General features: G+C 36.5%; 1 pseudogene; it reads right to left on the reverse strand.

Annotated features, from left to right (window-relative positions):
- Positions 1-315: 315 nt before the first annotated feature.
- LOC130860936 (olfactory receptor 8G1-like) lies at positions 316-20,359 on the reverse strand (annotated as a pseudogene).
- Positions 20,360-25,983: the final 5,624 nt, after the last annotated feature.

Consider the following 25,983-nt stretch of genomic DNA (forward strand, 5'->3'; position numbering starts at 1 on the left):
TCATCCCATACAAAAACGTTTTAATAAAAATAATAGCTAATATTGACTGAGCATTTGCAAGTGCTATGCTAACTTCTTTTTATGTTCTTTTAGTTTTAAATTTAAGTCTCAAGAACAACCTTATTAAGTGAAAGAGGAAATAGAAACACAGAGTTCAATTACTTCATCATAAAGGTAGAAAGTAACTGATCTGAGGTTAAAACTCAGGTCCAGTTGCACAGCCAAACATCTAACCCTTTTACTGTGAAAGCTTCCAGGAAATTTTGCTTAGAGAAGCAGAGACCTGACACTCATCTTCAAATACTTGAAGAGCTGCTATGTAGATGTGCTGTATGCTTTTCCATGGCGAATATCTGGTAAAAAAAAAAAAAAAAAAAAAAAAAAAAGTGGAACTAATAAAAAGTTAGGTTTTATTTCAGTAGAGAAAGAATTAATGGGTAAGTCGCCTTGTGAAGGAGTGTGTTCTCATCACAGTAAGGGTTTGACTATGGGTAAGATGATATTCTTTCAGAGATGTGAAGACCGTGCAGTCCCAATTTGAGTGCAAAATTATCCTACGTGCACATTTAACATGATCTGAAAATTTTGACTTTATTACATTGTTCATTTTTTCAAATATATCTGAAAAGTCATAATAAAGCTTAACAAATTGTTCTCCTAGTGAACAGGTGGCTTTGATTTCAATATGATAAATCTATTCACCTGTATAACAATAAGAGTTATGAATATAGCTCTATGAGTTACAATAAGCTTAATACCATTCTTAATGTATCTTAATAGAAGAGAGACACATGCCATGGGGAGGCCGGAATGCCACTGAGCAAGAGTCCTTTAAAATGACACAAACTCTCTGGGATGCTTTTATGTATGGTCTGTAGTTAAAAAGAAAAAAAGACAGAAACCTGAGTTATGTTAATATAAATATGTCCAAACACCATGCTGGTGTACATTAATGCCTTTAGTCCTTACCACAATTCTACAAGACAGGTACTGTTAGTTCCCATTTACATTAGGAAAGTGAGGCACAAAGTGTTTAAGGAGATTGACTGAGTTCCTACATCTGTTAGATAGAGTTGGATCTCACACAAAGAAAAAAAGGAACATCTTCTGAGTTACTAATTCTGAATTTCTAACATTCATTCATAAATAATAGTAATTTTAAAGTAATTTTTATATTATTTAATTGTTATAATGTAATTTTATGATTTCTTAATTCTCACAAAATCCTTGTAAAGTAGTGGTAACTAACCCCAATTTCCCAAAAAGAGCACTGCAATTCAGAGAGTTAGAAACTTTTCTAAAACTAAAAACTGTAGAGCAAGTCATACCCAAATCTTCTGACTCCAAGTTTAGTGTTCTTTTCACTATGTCTTCACTGCCAAAAAAAAAAAGCCCTCAAAAAACAAACAAAGAAACAAACAATACAGAAAGCAATTGCCCCTTTGTGAGGGGAAAAACCACTCACATAGTCATTCTTCATATTTGGAGAAGTCTTCCTGGCACCCCCATAGCCATTAACTGTCTTTATGGACTATTCTCTGAAAACTTTATGGTACTAGATTATAGCTCCAGAGAGGGAGGTGAGTCTCTCAAGATCATATTATATCCCAGTAGGTCCCACAGCTAGCTACAGAGAAATTTCATTTCCTGAGAACAATCCCCAAGAGCATATCTCAGGTTAGGGTTTTACATAAATGAAAATTTTCATCATTCAGAAATAACAGCCTGCCTCTTTAGTTAACTTCTATTTATGGGTTCCAATATTTAGTAAGCTTGCAGATTTTTCCCCCACCCAACTGTACTAAAATGGTCTCACTCATAGAAATAAATCCCACCTCTTTAATTGGGAGTTGAAGTTTTACTTTTGCAAGTCTGTGTATTTATATTAACAAAAAAGCATTTACGTGAAATAAGTATTCACATATTGGTGTGTGTGTGCATGGATGGGTGGTAGAAGACAGTCAAGAAACCAAAGAGGAAAAGTCAAGCATGGCTCTTTGAACCCCGATACCTCAAAGATTGATGAATCAAATGTAACTCTGGAGGGAAGGATACTTTTGCATATGATTCAGGTTATGCATATGCAAGTCCAACAGGAGTTTGTAAAGGAAGATCTAGGGTTCACTCTAGATATTGTGGCTGATGGTATAGACTTGAATATTATCCTCCTCAATGTAAGAGCTGAACCTCTGAAGGAGCATGCTGTAGCACTGATACCATAGCTCTCCTTCCTGTGGTTTATAGACGTAAAGCATTCCTGAGAAACAAAAAGAAGATGGGCTTATCTGGCTAAATCATCATAAGACATGTTATTTTATGATGATTCTAACCAGTGTCATGGGAACAGTTAAATGAAGTGTCTCTTGCACAATTCAAAAAAGGAAACTTTCACAAATATTTAAATATAAACCTTTATTAATTGTTATAGCACTATCTTTCCTAAATGTCTCTTATTTTGTCATTGTAACAATTCATTTCTAATAATAAATGTCTACTTTCATCAACAAAAGAGGCTGCAAGGGCAAATATTGGTATTTGCCTTTTATAAGCCACCCTCTGTTCACATTTCATAATCTATAACATATCAAATGTGTCAACATTTCCAACAATTCCTGACACATAATTGGTCCAAAATAATTTTTCATAGTGTGCAGATCTAATTGTGTAGCATTTATTATAAAGTATATTGTTTTCTTATATCAATTAGGCAATAGTCAAGTTACTTTTCAAGTTTATAGATCTGTACTCCAGTTCTATACCGAGTACATTTATATAGATCTATATATTCTATGCACTTTGAAGATCACAGAAGTTATATTTATATAATAAAAGATTTATGGATGGGTATGACTGACCTAACATACAAAACCCTTCTTAGAATATGAGAAAGCTGAAGGAAGAAGATTTATTTCCATCAATGCATTTTAGTCCAATTTTGTGAGAATATTAACTTTCCTTCTGGTTCTGATTAAATTTCTGAAGCCCCAGTGGTTTTGGCCCCTTGAGTTATCAGGTAACACAGAAAGTACAGAAATGAAATTGTCTACCTTTCATATTTTCATTAGATTTGGTTGAATCCATGATGGTTTATGAATCAAGAGTATGGGCATTTAAACACCCTAAGGCCAGCTTCAGGGAACAAACTTTCACAAATAATTTATAGCAGTTAACATCCTTCATATGTCAAAATGACCTTGAAAATTCACTTCCTGTTCAGCTCTCTCTCATCACCATAAATAACTGATTGTGAAAAAGCAATTAAGGCCATTATTAAGCTAAGAAAGAGAGGGTTGATGCTCTTCTTTCTGGATCTCATCCAGTGATAGCATCTTCATCTTGTAACACTGAGCTTATCTGCCTTAGAAACCCATTAACTTGGTAAGGGCAAGCCTGGTGCTCCCAGTATCTTAGTGCTAAAAATATAGAATAGATTCACACTTGTTTTCTAGAGTATAGTCCAGCCACACATCAAAACCAAGGCAAACTCCAGGATTATTTAAGTATCACCTAGCATTAACAAAAAAGGGATACTGTAAAAAGACTTAAAAGGAATATATGATGCACTAAACTGGGTAATAAATTATAGTAGGTCAGAGGATTTTCATTTATTGTAAAAAGTGTCACTTAAGAAAACAAAATAGAGAGGGTGTGCACACAGGATAATTTGTAATTTCTCTGACAATATATTTTTACCCCATAAATTATCACTCCAGATGCCTTATCGCAATTTCACTTGTATATTCCCTTTTAAAAAGTTCAAAAAATGATATGATTGAGAGAAAGATTAAAGACTCCACAGAAGGGTGGTTTGCAGGAGGAGGAGACAGGCAAGGAGATGGAGAAGTTTTGAGGAGCGAATTATAGGGCTCTTTGCACAAGGAGTCTGAGCAAGAGAATCACCTCTAGAGGGCATTTATATTTGCTTGCTTGGAAGTCACTGGACAGAACATTTTACTAACATTGGGATGGAACATAGAATAAGGGGCTGCACGATGGCAAACCATAGGCTGGAGAATTTCATTGGTTGCAGGAAGCTCAGTGATACCGATCATTTGGATCTGTGAACAGATGATGCGACTCTTGGTGTTTTACTGATCATCACGCAGTGGCCACGTGGTCCAGATGCATGAGGCTCAGTCACACCCTGCTGACCATGACAGTTCCCACTCAGTGCAAGGGAATGTCTCTCAACCTGCTCCTTCAGGATCGTTCCAGGTTCTTCCAGCCTGTCGCTCACTCAGAATAAGGATAATTTTCTAAGGATCGTTCTCTGTTTCTCTTGATGCTTATTACCTCTATTTTTTTTCTTTTTTTTTTTACCTCTGTCACTTTTTAGCTTTTATGTAGATTAACATGCATAGGACTTGTGCACTGAGCTTTAGAAAATTAAACCGCTCTAGAGGTGTATCAGTCAGCATGGTAATAGTATATAGAAAATAATTCTGACTGAGGAAAAATATGTGATATACAGGAAAGAATGAAAACAAAGAAACCAGAAATCTTATGATTTGCCCCAGCTTCATCTCATGTTTGGTGCATGAACTCAGAAAATAGAAGAGAAAGGGCCTAGGAGGTAAGTTGCAGGGAAAAGGAGGCCTCTGCTCTGGTCTGGGCCAAATGCAAAGTTTAGTGGATAGGAAGTGTGAAGCAGTGCCTGAGAGCAGAGCTGTCTCTATTATGCTAATATAATGCAAATGTGATGCCAGCCTGTCCAGGTACTGTCAGTGCAGACTAATCTTACCTGTCATTTCTCTGCTTTAACAGCAGGAATGCATCCCTGTTGTCCACAGCCTATTCTTCAGTTGAGACTCCTCAGCTTTACACAGTGTCCTCTATTTTATGAAACTCAACTCTCCTGTTTTCTTTCCACCACTATCTCCTGTCTTCCTGTTATACATCACCATTGGGGTTGTTCATCTCCCTCTGGCTGGTAAGTACTTCCTGTTTGATGGACATTCATTTATCCTTTCGTTTTGCCTGTTCCTTCACAGATTGTGTTCATCATTAAAGGTCTGACTCTCAACTAACCTTTCCTGCAAAGCCATCCTAGAGCCCCCGGGCGGAGGTCATAACTCACTGCTCTGCACTCATCGCATCTGTGTGGATGTCACAGCTACAGTTCTCTGAAGCAGGGGTTAAGTGGGGGTTCATTGAAGTCAGACTGACTGGGCTCTAATCCTGTCTCTGCCTTTTCCTGAGTATGTAACATTTAAAAAGGCATTTAACCTCTCCATGCCTCAGATGTAGAATGAAGATAATATTAACATCTGCCATACAGCTTAGTTATGAGAATTAAATGAGTTAATAAATATATTTGCTTCAGTTAATGCCTCCTACCTAGGAAGCCCCATGTAAGTGTTTGCTATTGTTATTTCCACATTTCATTATGAATAATTCTATATGTGTCCTATTCATTCATTTTAAAAACACACAACTAGGGAAGTGCTGTTTATCTATCTGTCTACATATATGTGTATCTGTAAAAAAATAAATGTATACACTCATGTGAAACCAATACCACAATCAAGCTGATGAACATACCCGTAATGCACAAACGTTTTTTCCTGTCTCCTTGTAATCCCCGCTTCTGTCCCCAGGGGAACAATGATCTCCTTTCTGTCAATACAGACTAGTTTAATTTTTCTAGAATTTTATATAGATTGAATCATATAAATGTACTTTTTTGGAGGATGGGTGTCTGGCTCCTTCTCAACAGTGTAATTATTCTGAGATTCCTCCATGTTGCTGGGCATATCAGTGGTTCATTGCTTTTACTGATGAGCAGCTTTCCACTTGATAATAAACCACACACTGTTTTCTATTGATGGTCATTTGTGTCATCTCCAGTATTGGGCTTTTGTAAATAAAGCTGCTGTGAATCTTCATGTATAAATCTTTTTATAAACTTATGGTTTCATTTCCTTTGGTTAAATACTTTCATGAGAAATGACTGCATAATATGGTAGATTATGTTTAACATTTTAAGGTACTGTAAAAATGTTTTTTTTTAACTGACTGTCTCATTTTAGATCCCCGCCCCCAGAAGATTATAATAGTTCCAGTCAATCCATATTCTTGCTGAAGCTTTGAATGTTACTCATTCTAATGGATGTGTAGTGACATCTCTTCATGTGCTTATTGGCATCCATATCTCTTTTGTGGTAATTCAGATTATTTTGTCTATGTTAGGGTTTTTTTTTTTTCTTATTGTTAAGTTGCAACAGTTTATATATATTCTAATACAAGACTTTCTTCAGATATATGGCTTGCAAATATGTTCTGTGACTTGTCTTTTATTCTCTTAACAATGACTTTGAAAAGCAAAATTCTTTAGTTATGATGAAATCCACACTATCAATTTTTCATGAATTATGCTTTTGGAGTCATATCTAGAAATTTTTTTTTCCTAGTCAGATTTTTGTTGTCAACACAATTTAATGACTTAAGAAATCACAAGTTACCACATCTGTGTTGGAATTTACCACAGAAAGAACTCAGGATCAGTATTTCCTTTTTTTTTAAATTTTTTATTGGAATATAATTGCTTTACACTCTTGTACCAGTTTTTGAGGTACACCAAAGTCAATCAGCTGTATTTATACACATATCCCCATATTACCTCCCTCCCTCTACTCCCCCCAACCCTCCCCGTACTGGCCTTCTAAGGCATCATCCATCATCGAGATGATCTCTCTTTGTTATACAGCAACTTCCCACTGGCTATCTATTTTACAGTTGGTAGTATATAATGTCTATGCTACTTTCTCACTTCATCCCAGCTCCCTCTTCACTGCCCCACCACCGCAACCTTGTGTCCTCCAGTCCATTCTTTGCATCTGCATCCTTATTCTTGTCTTGTCACTGGGTTCATCAGTACCCTTTTTTTCTTTTTTTTTTTAGCTACCATATATATGAATATATAAATATAGCATACAATATTTGTTTTTCTCTTTCTGGCTCTGTATGATAGAGTCTAGGTCTATCCACCTCATTACATATAGCTCCATCTCATTCTTTTTATAGCTGAGTAACATTCCATTGTATATATGTGCCACATCTACTTTATCCATTCATTTGGTGATGGGCATTTAGGTTTCTTCAATGTCCTGCCTATTGTAAATAGTACTGCAATAAACATTATGGTACATGTTTATTTTTGGATTATGGTTTTCTCTGGGTATATGCCCAGGAGTGGGATTACTGGATCATATGGTAGTTCTCTTTTTAGTTTTTAAGGAAACTCCAAACTTTTTTCTGCAGTGGCTGTACCAACTTACAGTCCCACCAACAGTGCAGGAGAGTTCCCTTTTCTCCACACCCTCTCCAACATTTGTTGTTTCTACATGTTTTGATGATGGCCACTCTGATTGGTGTGAGGTGATACCTCATTGTGGCTTTGACTTGCATTTCTCTGATGATTAGTGATGATGAGCATCTTTTCATGTATTTGTTGGCCATCTGTATGTCTTCTTTGGAGACATGTCTATTTAGGTCCTCTGCCCATTTATGGATTGGGTTATTTGCTTTTTTTGGTATTAAGCTGCATGAGCTGCTTGTATATTTTGGAGATTAATCCTTTGTCCATTGTTTCATTGGCAAGTATTTTCTCCCGTTGTGAGGGCTGTCTGCTTGTCTTGTTTATGGTTTCTTTTGCTGTGCAAAAGCTTTTAAGTTTCATTAGATTCCATTTGTTTATTCTTGATTTTATTTCCATGATTCTAGGATGTGGGTCAAAAAGGATCTTGCTTTGATGTGTGTCGTAGAGTGTTCTGTCTATATTTTCGTCCAGGAGTTTTATAGTGTCTGGCCTTACATTTAGGTCTTTAATCCATTTTGAGTTTATTTTTGTATATGGTGTTAGGAAGTGTTCTCATTTCATTCTTTTACATGTTGCTATCCAATTATTCCAGCACCACTTATTGAAGAGGCTCTCTTTTTTCCATTGTATATTCTTGCCTCCTTTGCCAAAGATAAGGTGCCCATATGTGCTTGGGTTTACCTCTGATTTCTCTATTCTCTTCCATTGATCTTCCTTTCTATTTTTGTGCCAGTACCATACTGTCTTGATCACTATGGCCTTGTAGTATCGTTTGAAGTCAGGAAGCCTGATTCCACCAACTCCGTCTTTCCTTCTCAAGATTACTTTGGCTATTCGGGATCTTTTGTGTTTCCATACAAATCGTAAGTTTTCTTGTTCTAATTCTGTGAAAAATGCCATTGGTAATTTGATAGGGATTGCATTGAATCTGTAAATTGCTTTGGGTAGTACAGACATTTTCACGATGTTGATTCTTCCAATCCAAGAACAGAGTATATCCCTCCATCAGTTTGTGTCATCTTTGATTTCTTTCATCAGTGTCTTAAAGTTTTCTGCATACAGATCTTTTGCCTCCTTAGGCAGGTTTACTCCTAAGAATTTTATTCTTTTTGTTGCAATGGTAAATGGGAGAGTTTCCTTAATTTCTCTTTCTGCTCTTCCGTTGTTAGTGTATAGGAATGCAAGAGATTTCTGTGCATTAACTTCGTATCCTGCTACTTTACTAAACTCATCAATTACTGCTAGCAGTTTTCTGGTAGGGTCTTTTGGGTTCTCTGTGTAAAATATCATGTCATCTGCAAAGAGTGACAATTTTGCAAATTGTTCTTTTCCAATTTGGATTCCTTTTATTTCATTTTCTTCTCTGATTGCTGTGGCTAAAACTTCCACAACTATTTTGAATAATAATGGTGAGAGTGGATGCCCTTGTCTTGTTCCTGTTCTTAGAGAGAATTCTTTCAGGTTTTCACCATGTAGAAAACTGTTAGTTTTTGGTTTCTCATATGTGGCTTTTATATGTAGAGGTAATTTCCTTTGATGCCCATTTTCTGGAGAGTTTTTATCATAAATGGATGTTGAATTTTGTCAAAAGCTTTTTCTGCATCTATTGAGATGATCATATGGTTTTTATCCTTCAATTTGTTGATATGACGTATCACATTGATTGATTTGCATATATTGAAGAATCCTTGCATCCCAGGGATTAACCCCACTTGATCATGGTGTATGATGTTTTTAATTTGCTGTTGGATTCTGTTTGCTAGTATTTTGTTGAGGATTTTTGCATCTATATTCATCAGTGATACTGGTCTGTAATTTTCATTTTCTGTGACATCTTTGCCTGGTTTTGGTATCAGGGTGATGGAGATCTCATAGAATGAAATTGGGAGTGTTCCTCCTTCTGCTATATTTTGGAAGAGTTTGAGAAGGATAGGTGTTAGCTCTTCTCTAAATGTTTGCTAGAATTCACCTGTGAAGCCATCTGGCCCTGGGCTTTTGTTTGTTGGGAGATTTTTAATCACAGTCTCAATTTCCATACTTGTGATTGGTCTGTTCATATTTTCTATTTCATCCTGGTTCAGTCTTGGAAGATTGTAGTTTTCTAAGAATTTACCCATTTCTTCAAGGTTATCCAATTTATTGGCATAGAGTTGCTTGTAGTAGTCTCTCATGATCTTTTGTATTTCTGTGGTGACCGTTGTGACTTCTCCTTTTTCATTTTTAATTCTGTTGATTTGTTTCTTCTCCCTTTTCTTTCCTGATGAGTCTGGCTAATGATTTATCAATTTTGTTTATCTTCTCAAAGAACCAGCTTTTAGTTTCATTAATCTTTGCTCTTGTTTCCTTCCTTTCTTTTTCATTTTTTTCTGATCTGATCTTTATGATTTCTTTTCTTCTGCTCACTTTGGGGTTTCTTGGTTCTTCTTTCTCTAATTGTTTTAGGTGGAAGTTTAGGTTGTTTATTTGATATTTTTCTTATTTCTTAAGATAGGAATGTATTGCTGTAAAATTCCATCTTAGAACTGCTTTTGCTACATCCCATAGGTTTTGGGTTGTTGTGTTTTCATTGTCATTTGTTTCTAGATATTTTTTATTTCCTCTTTGATTTCTTTAATGATTTCTTGGTTTTTTAATACTGTATTGTTTAGCCTCCATGTGGTTTTATTTTTCACAGTTTTTTTTTCCTGTAATTGATATCTAGTCTCACGGCGTTGTGGTCTGAGAAGATGCTTGATATGATTTCAATATTCTTGAATTTACCAAGGTTTGATTTGTGACCCAAGATGTGATCTATCCTGGAAAATGTTCTGTGTGCACTCAAGAAGAAGGTGTATTCTGTCATTTTTGGATGGAATGTCCTATAAATATCAATTAAGTCGAGATGGTCTAATGTATCATTTAAAGCTTGTGTGTCTTTATTTATTTTGTGTTTAGATGATCTGTTCATTGATGTAAGTGGGGTGTTCAAGTCTCCTACTATTATTGTGTTACTGTTGATTTCCCCTTTTATGGCTGTTAGCTTTTGCCTTACGTATTGAGGTGCTCCCATGTTGGGGGCATAGATATTTACCATTGTGATATGTTCTTCTTGGATGGATTCCTTGATCACTATGTAGTGTCCTTCCTTGTCTCTTGTAATAGTCTTTACTTTAAAGTCTAATTTGTCTGATATGAGTATTGCTACTCCAGCTTTCTTTTGACTTCCATTTGCATGGAATATCTTTTTCCATCCCTTTACTTGCAGTCTATATGTATCCCTTGGTCTGGAGTGGGTTTCTTGCAGGCAGCATATAGAAGGGTCTTGTATTTGTATCCATTCGGCCAGTCTCTGTCTTCTGGTTAGAGTGTTTAATCCATTTACATTTAAGGTGATTATGGACATATGTGTTCCTATTACCATTTTCTTAATTGTTTTGGGTTTGTTTTTGTAGGTGTTTTCCTTTTCTTGTGTTTCCTACTTAGAGAAGTTCCTTTAGCAATTGTTGTAAGGCTGGTTTGGTGGTGCTGAATTCTCTTAACTTTTGCTTGTCTGGAAAGCTTTGATTTCTCCATCGGATCTGAATGAGATTCTTGCTGGGTAGACTATTCTTGGCTGTAGGTTTTTCTCTTTCAGGACTTGCAGTATATCCTGCCATTCACTTCTGGCCTGCAGAGTTTCTGTAGAAAGGTCAGCTGTTATGGGTTTTCCCTTATATATTATTTGTTGCTTTTCCCTTGCTGCTTTTAATATTTTTTCTTTGTGTTTTATTGTCATTAGTCTGATTAATATGTGCCTTGGTGTATGTCTCCTTGGGTTTATTCTGTATGGGACTCTCTGTGCTTCTTGGACTTGGTTATTTATTTCCTTTCCCATGTTGGGGAAGTTTTCCACTATAATCTCTTCAAATATTTTCTCAGGCCCTTTCTTTTCTTCTTCTTCTTCTGGGATGCCTATTATTCGAATGTTGGTTCACTTAATGTTATCACTGAGGTCTCTGAGACTGTCTTCTAATCTTTTTATTCTTTTTTCTTTTTCCTGCTCTGTGGCAGTTATTTTCCCCATTCTATCTTCCAACTCACTTATTCATTCTTCTGCCTCTGTTATTCTGCTGGTTATAGCATCTAGAGTATTTTTAATTTCAGTTATTTTATTGACCATTGCTTTTTGTTTGTTCTTTATTTCTTCTGAGTCCTTATTAACTGTTTCTTGTATTTTATGTATTTTGTTATCTAGATTTTGTATCAGTTTTACTATCATTACTCTGAATTCTTTTTCAGACCTTTTTTTCTATTTCCCCTTCATTTATTTGATCTTGTTGGTTTTTTTTTTCCTGCTCCTTTGCCTGCATGGTGTTTCTTTGTTTCCTCATGGTAGTCCAAACTTTAGGGGTTGTTTGTCCCAGCAATAAAGGGGTTTAAAGAAGACTGGCCAAGCCTCAGGCTAATGTCAGAGTGTTGAGTCAAACAAATACTAAGTCAAGGAAACACATACATGTATAAGACACACAAATACTGAATCCAATAGAACATAAGGTACTAGAAAGACCTGACAGAAGAACCCCAGTGTGCTATCAGACATTCAAAGAAGAAACCAAAAGAAATTCAAAACCAAAACAGAACAAAACAGAAACAAAAGCAAAAACAAACAAACAAACAAATAACACCACACACACACAAACAAACACAAATCCAGGGAGATACTGAAAGCTAGGATCAAATATAAAAAAGAACTAGAGTACCACCAGACAGACTGGAGATTCTCAGAATGAAATTAGACAATTATACTAAGAACTAAGATAAAGACAAAAATCTAATAATAAACACCAGGCAGTTTGTCATCTGGAGAATAAAGCAGGGAGACTGAGCAGATCAATAATGTTGCTTATAAGTATGTTAAGATAAAATAAACTTAAAAAAGGATAGAAGACAGGGCAACAGAAGTGCATAGTGTGACTGGAAATATGAAAACAAAAAGAAAGATATAGAAATGTATAAAAGATAGAGATGAAAAGAAGGTAGGAGAGATATATAGTCAGCACTACAAAAAAAATTAGCTAGAAATAGAAATATTTAAAAAGGCAGTTATGTCACGACCTTTGCAGTCCTTTCTGGTGTTCTAGGTCATCTGCTGGTGTTCAGATGGTTCTCTGTTGGAATTATTGCGTCTTTTGGTGCATTCCCAATGCATCTGTAGAGAGGGATGCATCCCACGTCCCTGTACTTTGCCACCATCTTTCCTCCCCAGGATCAGTATTTCTTAATCCTTGTATAGAAACAATGTTTTACCAGCTCTCTTACAGATCCTTAAAGAATTCTCCAAATTTACACATAATTGATTTGAACTAAAATTTTATAGCACTTGAAGGGGTTAAAGTATGCAGACTGCATTGTATATATAATGGTTTTCACACAAATATTTTATAGGAGGAAAATACATATCAAAAAAATTATCAAAGACCTACTAGGTAGCAGGCATTCTGGCAGTGAACCATATGTACAGGAGGATACACTGATGTAGACTACAGTCCAGTGTGGATTTTAACAATAAACAGACACAAACTAGAATAATAGATGTTAAAGCAGGGAGGTATTGGATTGGGCACAGTAACAACATATGGGGGGTCTGTAACTCAGATTTCAAAGATCTGAGTCAGCTTCCTAAGTAGGCAATAAACAAAATAGCTCAGAAAATGAAGGTGTGGCAAGAGATATGATGGGAAAGAGAGTTTTCCAGACTAGAGATGTACAAAGGTAAAGATTACATCATATTCCTATGGGTATTGTTGTTTTTTATTGGATAGAAGAATGGACATTGGTAGTAACTGCTAGAAGATATTTTTAGTGATTGAGGGTTTTTATCAATTGTTTGGAAGGAAAGGGGAGGAGGTGACATTGAGGGCATTAGTTGGTCCATGTATCCAAGTCATCCTTACTATTTCTTTTAATCTGTGTCTCAGTGATATTTATGAGAGAGAGAAAAAAACACAGAGAGAAATGGCATCACAGGCAATAGGAATAAGAAATAATGTCAATAGAATTCCAATAAATATATAAATATATATTGATAAATACTCATATATGTTGACATATGGGCTAAAATTAAACATCAATTTATACAATATAATAGCCAATGATTACAAAAACCATTTTCAGAAGATAGCAGAGTAGGAGGACATGCGCTCACTCCCTCTTGCAAGAGCACCGGGATTACAACTAACTGCTGAACAACCATCGACAGAAAGACACTGGAACTCACCAAAAAAAAAAAAAAAAACACCGCACATCCAGAGACAAAGGAGAAGCCACAATGAGATGGTAGGAGGGGTGCAATCATGTTAAAATCAAATCCCATAAATGCTGGGTGGGTGACTCACAAACTGGAGAACAGTTATAGCGCAGCAGTCCTGAGGGTTGGGAGCCCCACATCAGGCTTCCTAAACTGGTGGTCAGGCAATGGGAGGAGGAATCCCCAGAGAATCAGACTTTGAAAGCCAGCAGGATTTGATTGCAGGACCTCCACAGGACTGGGGGAAACGGAGACTCCACTCTTGGAGGGCACACAAAAAAGTGTGCTCACCAGGACCTGAGGGAAGGAGCAGTGACCCCATAGGAGACTGAACCAGACCTACCTGCTGGTGTTGGAGAGTTGCCTGCAGAGGTGGGGGGCAGCTGTGGCTCACCAAGGAGACAGGGACACTGACAGCAGAGGTTCTGAGAAGTGCTCATTGGCATGAGTCCTTCCAGAGTCCATCATTAGCTCCACCAAAGAACCTGTAAGTGCCAGTGCTGGGTTGCCTCAGGCCAAATGACCACCATGGTGGGAACACAGCCCCACACATTGGCAGACAAGCAGAATAAAATGTCACTGAGCTCCACCCACCAAATCGGATTAAAGTTTTACTGAGCTCCACCCACCCAGCGGAACCCACCATCAGTCCCTCCCATCAGGAAGCACCCACAAGCCTCCTAGACAGCTTCCTCCACAAGAGGGCAGACAGCAGAATCAAGCAGTATCAGCAGTATTTCATCTTGAGGAACTGAAAATCACAGCCACAGAGAGACAGAGAAAATGAAAAGGCAAAAGACTTTGTGCCAGATAAAGGGACAAGATAAAACACCAGAAAAACAACTAAATGAAGAGGAGATAGGCACCCTTACAGAAAAAGAATTCAGAATAATGATGGTGAAGATGGCCCAGGAATTTGAAAAAAAGATTGGATGCAAAGATTGAAAAGTTGCAAGAAAAGTTTACCAAAGACCTAGAAGAATTAAAGAATAAACAGAGATATGCAACACAATAAGTGAAATGAAAAATACACTAGAATGAACCAATAGTAGATTAACTGAGGCAGAAGGACAAATAAGTGAGCCGGAGGACAGAAAGGTGATAATCACTGATGTGGAAAAGAATAAAGAAAAAAGAATGAAAAGAACTGAAGACAGCCTAAGAGACCTCTGGGACAATGTTAAATGCACCAACATTCGCATTATAGGGGTCCCAGAAGGAGAAGAGAGAGAGAAAGAAAGAACCTGAGAAAATACTGGAAGAGATTATATTTGAAAACTCACCTAACATGGAAAAAGAAATAGCTACTCAAGTCCAGGAAGCACAGAGAGTCCCAGGCAGGATAAACCCAAGGAGAAACACTCCAAGACATATAGTAGTCAAATTGACAAAAATTAAAGACAGAGAAAAGTTATTAAAAGCAACAAAGGAAAAATGACAAATAACATACAAGGGAACTCCCATAAGGTTCACAGCTGATTTCTCAGCAGAAACTCTGCAAGCCAGAAGGGAGTGACATGATATATTTAAAGTGATGACAGAGAAGAACCTACAACCAAGAATACTCTACCCAGCAAGGATCTCATTCAGATTTGAGGGAGAAATCAAAGCTTTACAAACAAGCAACAGCTAAGAGAATTCAGCACCACCAAACCAGCCTTACAACAAATGCTAAAGGAACTTCTCTAAGTAGGAAACACAAGAGAAGGAAAACACCTACAAAAACAAACCCAAAACAATTAAGAAAATGGTAATAGGAACGTACATATTGATAATCACCTTGAATGTAAATGGACTAAAGGCACCAACCAAAAGACACAGACTGGCTGAATGGATACAAAAACAAGACCCATATATATGCTTTCTACAAGAGACCCACTTCAGAACTAGGGACACATACAGCCTGAAAGTGACGGGATAGAAAAAGATATTCCATGCAACTGGAAATCAAAAGAAAGCTGGAGTAGCAATGCTCATATCAGATTAAACAGACTTTAAAATAAAAAATGTTACAAGAGACAAGAAAGGACACTACATAAAGACCGAGGGATCAATCCAAGAAGAGGAGATAACAATTATAAATATATATGCACCCAATATAGGAGCACTTCAATACATAAGGCAAATGCTAACAACTATGAAAGGGGAAATCGACAGTAACACAATCATAATGGGGGAATTTAACACCCTACTTACACCAATGAACAGATCATCCAGACAGAAAATTAATAAGGAAACACAAGCTTTAAATGACACAATAAAGCAGCATGTTTTAACAGATATCTATAGGACATTACATCCAAAAACAGCAGATTACACATTCTTCTCAAGTGCACATGGGACATTCTTCAAGATAGATCACATTTTGGGTCACAAATCAAGCCTTGGTAAATTCAAGAAAATTGAAATTGTATCAAGCATCTTTTCTGACCAGAATGCTATGAGATTTGAAATCAATTACAGGGAAAAAGTGTAAAACACACAAACACATGGAGGCTAAACAATACGCTACTAAATAACCAAGAGATCACTGAAGAAACCAAAGAGGAAATCAAAAAATACCTAGAGACAAATGACAATAAAAACACAATGATCCAAAACCTTTGGGATGTAGCAAAGGCAGTTTTAAGAGGGAAGTTTATAGCGATACAATCCTACCTCAAGAAACAAGAAAAATCCCAAATAAACAATCTAAACTAACACCTCAAGAAACTAGAGAAAGAAGAGCAATCAAAACCCAAAGTGAGTAGACAGAGAGAAATCATAAAGATCAGAGCAGAAATAAATGAAATAGAGACAAAGTAAACAATAGCAAAAATCAATAAAACTAAAAGCTGCTTCTTTGAGAAGATAAATAAAATTGATAAACCTCTAGCAAGAATCATCAAGAAAAAGAGGGAGAGGACTCTAATCAATACAATTAGAAATGAAACAGGAGAAGTTACAATGGACACCACAGAAATAAAAAGCACCATAAAAGATTACTACAAGCAACTATATGCCAATAAAATGGACAACCTGGATGAAATTGACAGATTCTTAGAAAATTATAACTTTCCAAGACTGAATCAGGAAGAAATAAAAAATATGAACAGACCAATCACAAGTAATGAAATTGAAACTGTGATTAAAAATCTCCCAACAGACAAAAGTCCAGGACCAGATGGATTCACAGGTGAATTTTATGAAACTTTTAGAGGAGAGCTAACACCTATCCTTCTCAAACTCTTCCAAAAAATTGCAGAGGAAGGAACAATCCCAAACTCATTTTATGAAGCCACCATCACCCTGATACCAAAATCAGACAAAGATGCTACAAAAAAGACAACTACAGAACAATATCATTGATGAATTTAGATGCAAAAATCCTCAACAAAATACTAGCCAACAGAATCCAACAACACATTAAAAGGATCATACAGCATGATCAAGTGGGGTTTATCCCTGGAATGCAAGCATTCTTCAATATATGCAAATCGATCAATGTGATACACCACATTAACAAACTGAAGGATAAAAACCACATGATCATCTCAATAGATGCAGAAAAAGATTTTGACAAAATTCAACACCCATTTATGATAAAAACTCTCCAAAAGGTGGGCATAGAGGGAACCTACCTCAACATAATAAAGGCCATGTATGACAAACCCATAGCAAACATCATTCTCAATGGTGAAAAACTGGAAGCCTTCCCTCTAAGATCAGGAACAAGACAAGGATGTCCACTCCCACCACTACTATTCAACATAGTTTTGGAAGTCCTTGCCACAGCAATCAGAGAAGAAAAAAGAAATAAAAGGAATCCAGATTGGAAAAGAAGAAGTAAAACTGTCACTCTTTGCAGATGACATGATACTAGACATAGAAAATCCTAAAGAGGCCACCAGAAAACTACTCAAGCTAATCAATGAATTTGGTAAAGTCGCCGGATACAAAATTAACACACAGAAATCTCTTGCATTCTATACACCAACAATGAAAGATCAGAAAGTGAAATTAAGGAAACAATCCCATTCACCATTGCAACAAAAAGAAAAAAATACCTAGGAATAAACCTAACCAAGGAGGTAAAAGACCTGTACTCAGAAAACTCTAAGACACTAATGAAAGAAATCAAAGATGATACAAACAGATGGAGGGACATACCATGTTCTTGGATTGGAAGAATCAACATTGTGATAATGACTATCCTACCCAAAGCAATTTACAGATTCAATGCAATCCCCATCAAATTACCAATGGCATTTTTCACAGAACTAGAACAAGAAAATTTACGACTTGTATGGAAATGCAAAAGATCCTGAATAGCCAAAGCAATCCTGAGAAGGAAAGACCGAGTTGGTGGAATCATGCTTCCTGACTTCAGGCTATACTACAAGTCTACAGTGATCAAGATAGTATGGTACTGGCACAAAAACAGAAATATAGATCAATGGAACAGGATAGAAAGCCCAGAGATAAACTATAGTCAACTAATCTATGACAAAGGAGGCAAGAATATACAATGGAGAAAAGGCAGCCTCTTCAATAAGTGGTGCTGGGAAAACTGGACAGCTACATGGAAAAGAATGAAATTTGAACACTTCCTAACACCATACACAAAAATAAACTCAAAATGGACAAAAGACCTAAATGTAAGGCCAGGCACTATAAAACTCCTAGAGGACAACATAGGAAGAACATTCTTTGACGTAAATAACAGCAAGATCTTTTTTGATCCACCCCCTAGAATAATGGAAAGAAAAACAAAAATAAATAAGTGGGACCTAATGACACTTCAAAACTTCTGCACAGCAAAGGAATCTATAAGCAAGATGAAAAGACAACCCTCCATATTTGCAAATGAATCAACAGACAAAGGATTAATCTCCATCCAGCTCAATATCAAAAAAATAAACAACCCAATCAAAAAATGGGCAGAAGATCTAAATAGGCATTTCTCCAAAGAAGACATACGGATGGCCAAGAGGCACATGAAAAGCTGCTCAACATCACTAATTATTAGAGAAATGCTAATCAAAACTACAATGAGGTATCACCTCACACTGGTTAGAAGGGGCATCATCAGAAAATCTACAAACAGTAAATGCTGGAGAGGGTGTGGAGAAGAGGGTATGCTCTTGCATTGCTGGTGGGAATATAAATTGATACAGCCACTATGGAAAACAGTATGGAGGTTCCTTGCAAAACTAAAAATAGAACTACTATATGACCCAGCAGTCCCACTACTGGGCATATACCCAGAGAACAGCATCATTCAAAAAGACACATGCACTCCAATGTTCATTGCAGCACTATTTACAATAGCCAGGACATGGAAGCAACCTAAATGTCCATCAACAGATGAATGGATAAAGAGGATGTGTTACATACATACAATGGAATATTACTCAACTGTAAAAAGCAATGAAACTGGGACATTTGTAGAGACATAGATGGACCTAGAGACTGTCATACAGAGTGAAGTGAGTCAGAAAGAGAAAACAAACATTGTATATTAACACATATATGTGGACTATAGAAAAATGGTACCAATCAACTGGTTTGCAAGGCAGAAATAGAGACACAGAGGTAGAGAACAAACATATGGACACCAAGTGGGGAAAGTGGGGAGGGTTGGCGGGGGGAATGAAGTGGGAGAATGGGATACCAAATTGTGCACTCTAGATATATGCAGTTTATTGTAAAAAATAAAAAAAATAAAAAGTTAAAAAAAAACATTTCATATTATTTCTGATCATATTGTTTCTTCTCTCTAGCATTTTCTTCAAGGCAACATTGACATCTTTATTCCATAGGCTGTAGATCAGGGGATTGAGCATGGGCACAACAGTAGTATAAAACACAGAGGACATTTTCCCTTGGCCCATGGAACTGACTGGTGGTGGCTGCAGGTACATGAATGCAGCAGATCTGTAAAAGACCACAACTGCCAACATGTGGGAGCTGCATGTGCTGAAGGCTTTGGACCTGCCCTCAGTGGAGAAAATGCAGGGGAGCTGGAAATGATGAAGACATAGGAGCTGAAGATGGTCAAGCTGGGGGCTAGGATATTAATTGCACTAAAGATTAGAATCAGTAATTCACTGACACATGTACTAGAGCAGGAGAGTTTTAAGAGAGAAAGCAGATCACAGAAATAATGGTTGATCACATCTAATTTGCAGAAATGCACCCTAAGCATGCAGCCTGTGTGAGAGAATGCACACATCAGGCCTATAATTACACTCCCCAAATCAGGGACAAACAGGCCTGATGGGACATGATGACATTATAAAGCAAGGGGCTACAGATGGCAACATAGTGATCATATGCCATTGCAGCCAACATGTGACACTCTGAGATGGCAAAAAAGAGGAAGAAATAGAGCTGAGCCATGCATTCAGGGTAGGAGATGATGTTCTTCCCTGTCACAAAGTTCATTAGCATTTTGGGGGTAATGACAGTGGAATGACAGAGGTCAATGAAGGACAAATTGCTGAGAAAATAGTACATGGGGGTGTGCAGTGAGAGCTGAGCCCAATCGGTATGATCATGCCCAGGTTCCCCACCACCATGACCACATAGATACCCAGGAAGAGGAAGAAAAGGGGCAGCTGGAGTTGTGACTGTTCTATTAGCCCAGAGAGGGTGAACTCAGTCACTAGGGAATGATTTCCTGCCACCACTTCCTTCTGGGTAGTTTCTGAAGGGGAGAGAGAAAAACAGGGCTGTTGGAGGGACTTCATTATTTTTCTTCCTTTAGAGTAGAATGCCCCATAACAATGATTCATGGTTTACACATCCTCTTGATCTATATGATCCTTTAGCTCTGTGTCTATTCATGCAAGCAAAATTCAGCTCAGTTTAATATTTATAAAGCCTAATTTTCAAATATAATAAATGTATTTTCTATTAAAAAACTTTAGCCATGTTTATAATCATTGAAATTTTCTAAGTGCCTGTTCTTATTATAAACATTTCAGTGTTCTTCAAGCCAACATTTCTAAGTTGAGACACACAAACTTGAATATTTAGGGAAACCAATGTAAATGAGTAAAACTAGCTGAGTGACAACTTGGGGAGAGAAAACCCTTCCTAAGTGTAAAAGCCTTTAATAACCTGGAATTAATTTCTGGTGGGGAGGCAGAATAGAAACCTTATTACTTTTAGATCTTTCAATTTTTAAAAGAATTGTTAGGAGATCCAAATTAGTATACAGAATCTGTAGATGTTCAAAAATTATTATTAAGATGAAACGACACCCACAACAATCGTTGTGCAAACTACCGAGGGGCAGCTTGGTTAGCCCACATTTAGTGGTTTTGCTATCTTTGGACCAAGTACTTCTGCCGTTGCTGAGAAAAGCAACGTGAGTAGTGGTTAAGTGGAGAGGCCTTAAGTTTAAAGTGCCTGCATTCAGATTTTGACCCCATCATTTACTAGCTGATACCCTGGGACATGTAAACAGCTTCTTTGTGTCTTGACTTCCAAATTTGTAAAAGAGACATAATCAGCATTACCCACCTTGTAATGAAATTGGGAGAGACTTATCAGTCAGAAGGTGAACGTGATCATTACTGTGCTGTTGTTATTACCTGTTAACATTTTATCAATTGGAAATAAGCTATAATTACTCACTTCAAATTACAGAAACAAGAATCTTAATATCTCAATCATTCTTTCTCCTCTTTTATCTTTTGTGCAAAGCAGAGGCATACAATTAGGAAATATAGAATATCAGCATGGGTCCTTTTCAATTACTTAGTGAGTAAGTAATTTAATCATTGCATGGACCAAAGTAAAATTTTCAAATGGATTAGAGTTGAATTATAAAAAACAAACATGAAATATAGAAAATCTAAAAATTTCAGTCTCATACACCAAAATAAACCTGAAATCATAGATTTGAGAAGAAATCCTAAACTATAAAACATCTGGAAGAAAACACTAAGGAAAATCCTTTGAGATCATGGAGTAGTTTAAGATGTTTCATAAAGGACATACAAGCACACACATAAATAAAAACAAAAGCAAAACAAACAAACAAAACTAACCATAAAAATGGTTAAATTGTACTTCATCAAAATAAAAAACTGCTCTTCAAAAACAGTATCAAGAAACTGGAGAGGTAAGCCCAAGGCAATACCTGTATCTGACAAAGGGCTTGTATCCAAAATATGTAAATAATATTTACAATTTTTAATATTAAATACAAGCAGATTTTAAATGTTTAAAATATATGAACAGATACCTTACAAAAAGATATATGAAAAGTCAGTAAGTATATGAAAATATGCTCAATGTCTTCAGTCCTCAAGGAAATGAAAATTAAAACCATAATGAGACAATTTTACACACCTATTTTGGAACAGGTAAAGCAAATAAACAAACCAAAGAGACCCCTGGCAATACCAAATGTTGTTGAGGAGAAATTGGACTTGACCCACAAAACTGGTGGGGGATGTGAAATTGTTCAACCACTTTGGAAAACAGCTTGGCAATGTCTTAAAAATTTCAAGGGACAGTGAATCCAACAATTTAATTAAATCTGAATTAAGACTGATCTGTTTAGTACAATAATTCTTCTCCTGAGTATTTAACCAAAATAAATGTAAACAATTGTATACAGGAAGACTTGCACAAAAGTGTGCATGGCAGCTTTATTCATAACAATCCAAAATTGGAAATAATTTAAATGTATGTTTATCAACTGATGGATAAATGAATGAGTTGTAGTATACATGCATACACAAATATATGCATATGCACATATGTGTATATATATGTTTATTTGTGTTATATATAAATGTAGATACACATACACATATAGGGAGAGAGCAGAATACTGCTCAGCATTAAAAAAAATAGAATAAATCACAAACACATGCAATGAAACAAATCACAAAAATATTGTGAATTATTTTAGAATAAATTACACAAAATTAACTTAAACATTTAAAAGTATTCACCAGGGTAGTAATGTAGACAGGTGGTTTTCTTTGTGTGAGAATTTTTAATTAGGGATTGGATTTATGTAACAGCTATCTCTGATTCAGATATTATATTTCTCTTCAGTTTTCCAAAGTTGATATTTCAACGCATTCACCCGTTCTGAAAATTCCTAAATGTGTTTCACTGGCTTTTTCATAATGATTTCTTTAACATTTAAAATGATGTTTGTAGACTATGTAGAGGTTTCTGTTTATTCATTCCTGAAATCAGTAAATTATGGTTCTTCTCTTTTTCGCTTGATCTCTCATTCTAGAAGTTTTCAGTTTTATTAATTAACTAAACTAACTTTTGTCTATGTTGATTTTATAAATCATGTATTTATTTTCTGTTTTAAATTATTTGTAATAACATTATTTTATTCTTAGTCATTTCTTTGGTATGATTTTCTGTTCTTTTCATAACTTTTTGAAATGTAAGCTTAAATCAATATCTTTAACTTTTATTTTTTTTAATATATACATATAATGTATAAATTTCTCTCTAAGCCCCACTTCAGCTCTATCTCACAAGTTTTGATATATTAAATTTACAATATCTTCAGTTAAAATAATTTACAATTTGTTTCAATTTTTATTGTCCCATGGATTATGTGGAAGTGAATTTTAACTTTCCAGAAGTTGGGCTTTTTATTTATTTATTTATTTATTTATTTATTTATTTATTTAGGCTATTTGTGTTTTTGAATGTCAATCTTAATTTCTTTGTGGTCAATAAATATAATCTGTGTTATCTAGATTATTGCAAATTGCTGAGAATTCTTTGTACTAAAACATAAGGTCAGTTTTTATAAGTATTCCCAATGCATTTTAAAATATGTTGTCTTCTTTTGTGGGTCCTATGATGTATAATTCAATAATATCTGTTTCGCTAATTATGTTGTTTGGGTTTTCCATATGAAGTTATTTTTTGTCTGCTGTTCTAATAGCTATTAAGATAGGGATGGCAATATCTCACAGAAAATTTTCTGATTTGGCTATTTATCCCTTTAGTTTTTCAAACTCTAAATTGAACCCTTTATTGCTTAGGTATGGCTGACAATAACTAATAACTTGTTCATATTCTTATTTCTAAAATTATAAACTTTGAACATTAAATGAACTTTGCACAGTATATCTGGAATTACTTTAGTTCAACCAGTACCATCACTTCATTACATCAAGAGAGCAAAGTGACAGACACTGAGGTGGTACTATAGAAATATAAAAAAAAATGGGGAAGGATCAAGATGGCAAATTAGGAGGACGTGTGCTCACTCCCTTTTGCAAGAGCACCACAATTACAACTAACTGCTGAACAATCATTGGCAGAAAGACACTGGAACTCACAAAAAAGACACCCCACATCCAGAGACAAAGGAGAAGCCACAATGAGACTGTAGGAGGGGTGCAATAGTGGTAAAGTCAAATCATATAAATGCTGGGTGAGTGACTCACAAGCTGGAAAACAGTTATACCACAGAAGTCCACCCACCAAAGTGAGGGTTCTGAGACCCACATCAGGCTTCCCAACCTGGGGGTCCAGCGAAGGGAGAAGGAATCCCCAGAGAATCAGACTTTGAAAGCCAGCAGGATTTCATTGCAGGACCTCCACAGGACTGGGGGAAACAGAGACTCCACTCTTGGAAGGTACACAAAAAAGTGTGCTCACCAGGACCCAGGGGGAAGGAGGAGTGACCCCCATGGGAGACTGAACCAGACCTACCTGCTGATGTTGGAGAGTTGCCTGCAGAGGTGGGGGGCAGCTGTGGCTCACCAAGGAGACAGGGGCACTGATGGAAGGGGATCTGGGAAGTGCTCATTGGCATGAGCCCTCCAAGAGTCCACCATTAGCCCCACCAAAGGGCCTGTAAGCTCCAGTACTGGGTAGCCTCAGGCCAAACAAACAACAATGTGGGAACACAGCCCCACCCATTGGCAGACAAGCAGGTTAAAGTTTCACTGAGCTCACCCACTGAATCAAAGTTTTACTGGGCTCCACCCATCCAGCCCAACCCACCATCAGCCCCTTCAATCAGGAAGCAACCACGAGCCTCCTAGATAGCATCCTTCATAAGAGGGCACACAGCAGTATCAAGCAGTATCAGCAGTATTTCAACTTATGGAACTGAAAACCACGGCCACAGAAAGATGGAGAAAATGAAAAGGCAAAATACTTTGTACCAGATGAAGGGACAATAGAAAACCCCAGAAAAACAACTAAATGAAGAGGAGAGAGGCACCTTTCCAGAAAAAGAATTCAAAATAATGATAGTGAAGATGATCCAGGACTTTGAAAAAAAGACTGGATGCAAAGATCAAAAAGTTTACCAAAGACCTAGAAGAATTAAAGAGCAAACAGAGATATGCAACACAATAAGTGAAATGAAAAATACAGTAGAAGGCACCAATAACAGATTAACTGAGTCAGAAGGGCGGATAAGTGACCTGGAAGACAGAATGGTAAAAATCACTGATGCAGAAAAGAATAAAGAAAAATGAATGAAAAGAACTGAAGACAGCCTAAGAGACCTCTGGGACAATGTTAAATGCACCAACATTCACATTATAGGGGTCCCAGAAGGAGAAGAGAGAGAGAAAGAACCCGAGAAAATATTGGAAGAGATTATAGTTGAAACATTCCCTAACATGGGAAAGCAAATAGCTACCCAAGTCCAGCAAGCGCAGAGAGTGCCAGGCAGGATAAACCCAAGGAGAAACACGCCAAGACATATAGTAGTCAAAATGACAAAAATGAAAGACAAATAGTTATTAAAAGCAACAAGGGAAAAATGACAAATAACATACAGGGAACACCCATAAGATTAACCGCTGATTTCTCAGCCAAAATTCTGCAAGGCTGAAGAGAGTGGCACAATATATTTAAAGGGATGAAAGGGAAGAACCTACAACCAAGAATACTCTACCCAACAAGGATCTCATTCAGATTCCACAGAGAAATCAAAAGCTTTACAAACAAACAACAGCTAAGAGAATTCAGCACCACCAAACCAGCCTTACAACAAATGCTCAAGCAATTTCTCTAAGTGGGAAACATAAGAGAAGGAAAGGACCTACAAATGCAACAACATAACAATTAAGAAAATGGTAATAGGAACATACTGACATCGATAATTCCCTTGAATGTAAATGGACTAAAGGCACCAACCAAAAGACACAGACTGGCTGAATGGATACAACAACAAAACCCATATATATGCTTTATACAAGAGACCCACTTCAGAACTAGAGACACATACAGACTGAAAGTGAGGGGATGGAAAAAGATATTCCATGCAACTGGAAATCAAAAGAAAGCTGGAGTAGCAATAGTCACATCAGATAAAATAGACTTTAAAATAAAAAATGTTACAAGAGACAAGAAAGGACATTACATAAATATCAAGGGATCCATCCAAGAAGAGGAG

This window comes from Hippopotamus amphibius, chromosome 9 (genome assembly GCF_030028045.1).
Source record: "Hippopotamus amphibius kiboko isolate mHipAmp2 chromosome 9, mHipAmp2.hap2, whole genome shotgun sequence".
In the NCBI taxonomy this organism is placed as follows: Eukaryota; Metazoa; Chordata; class Mammalia; order Artiodactyla; family Hippopotamidae; genus Hippopotamus; species Hippopotamus amphibius.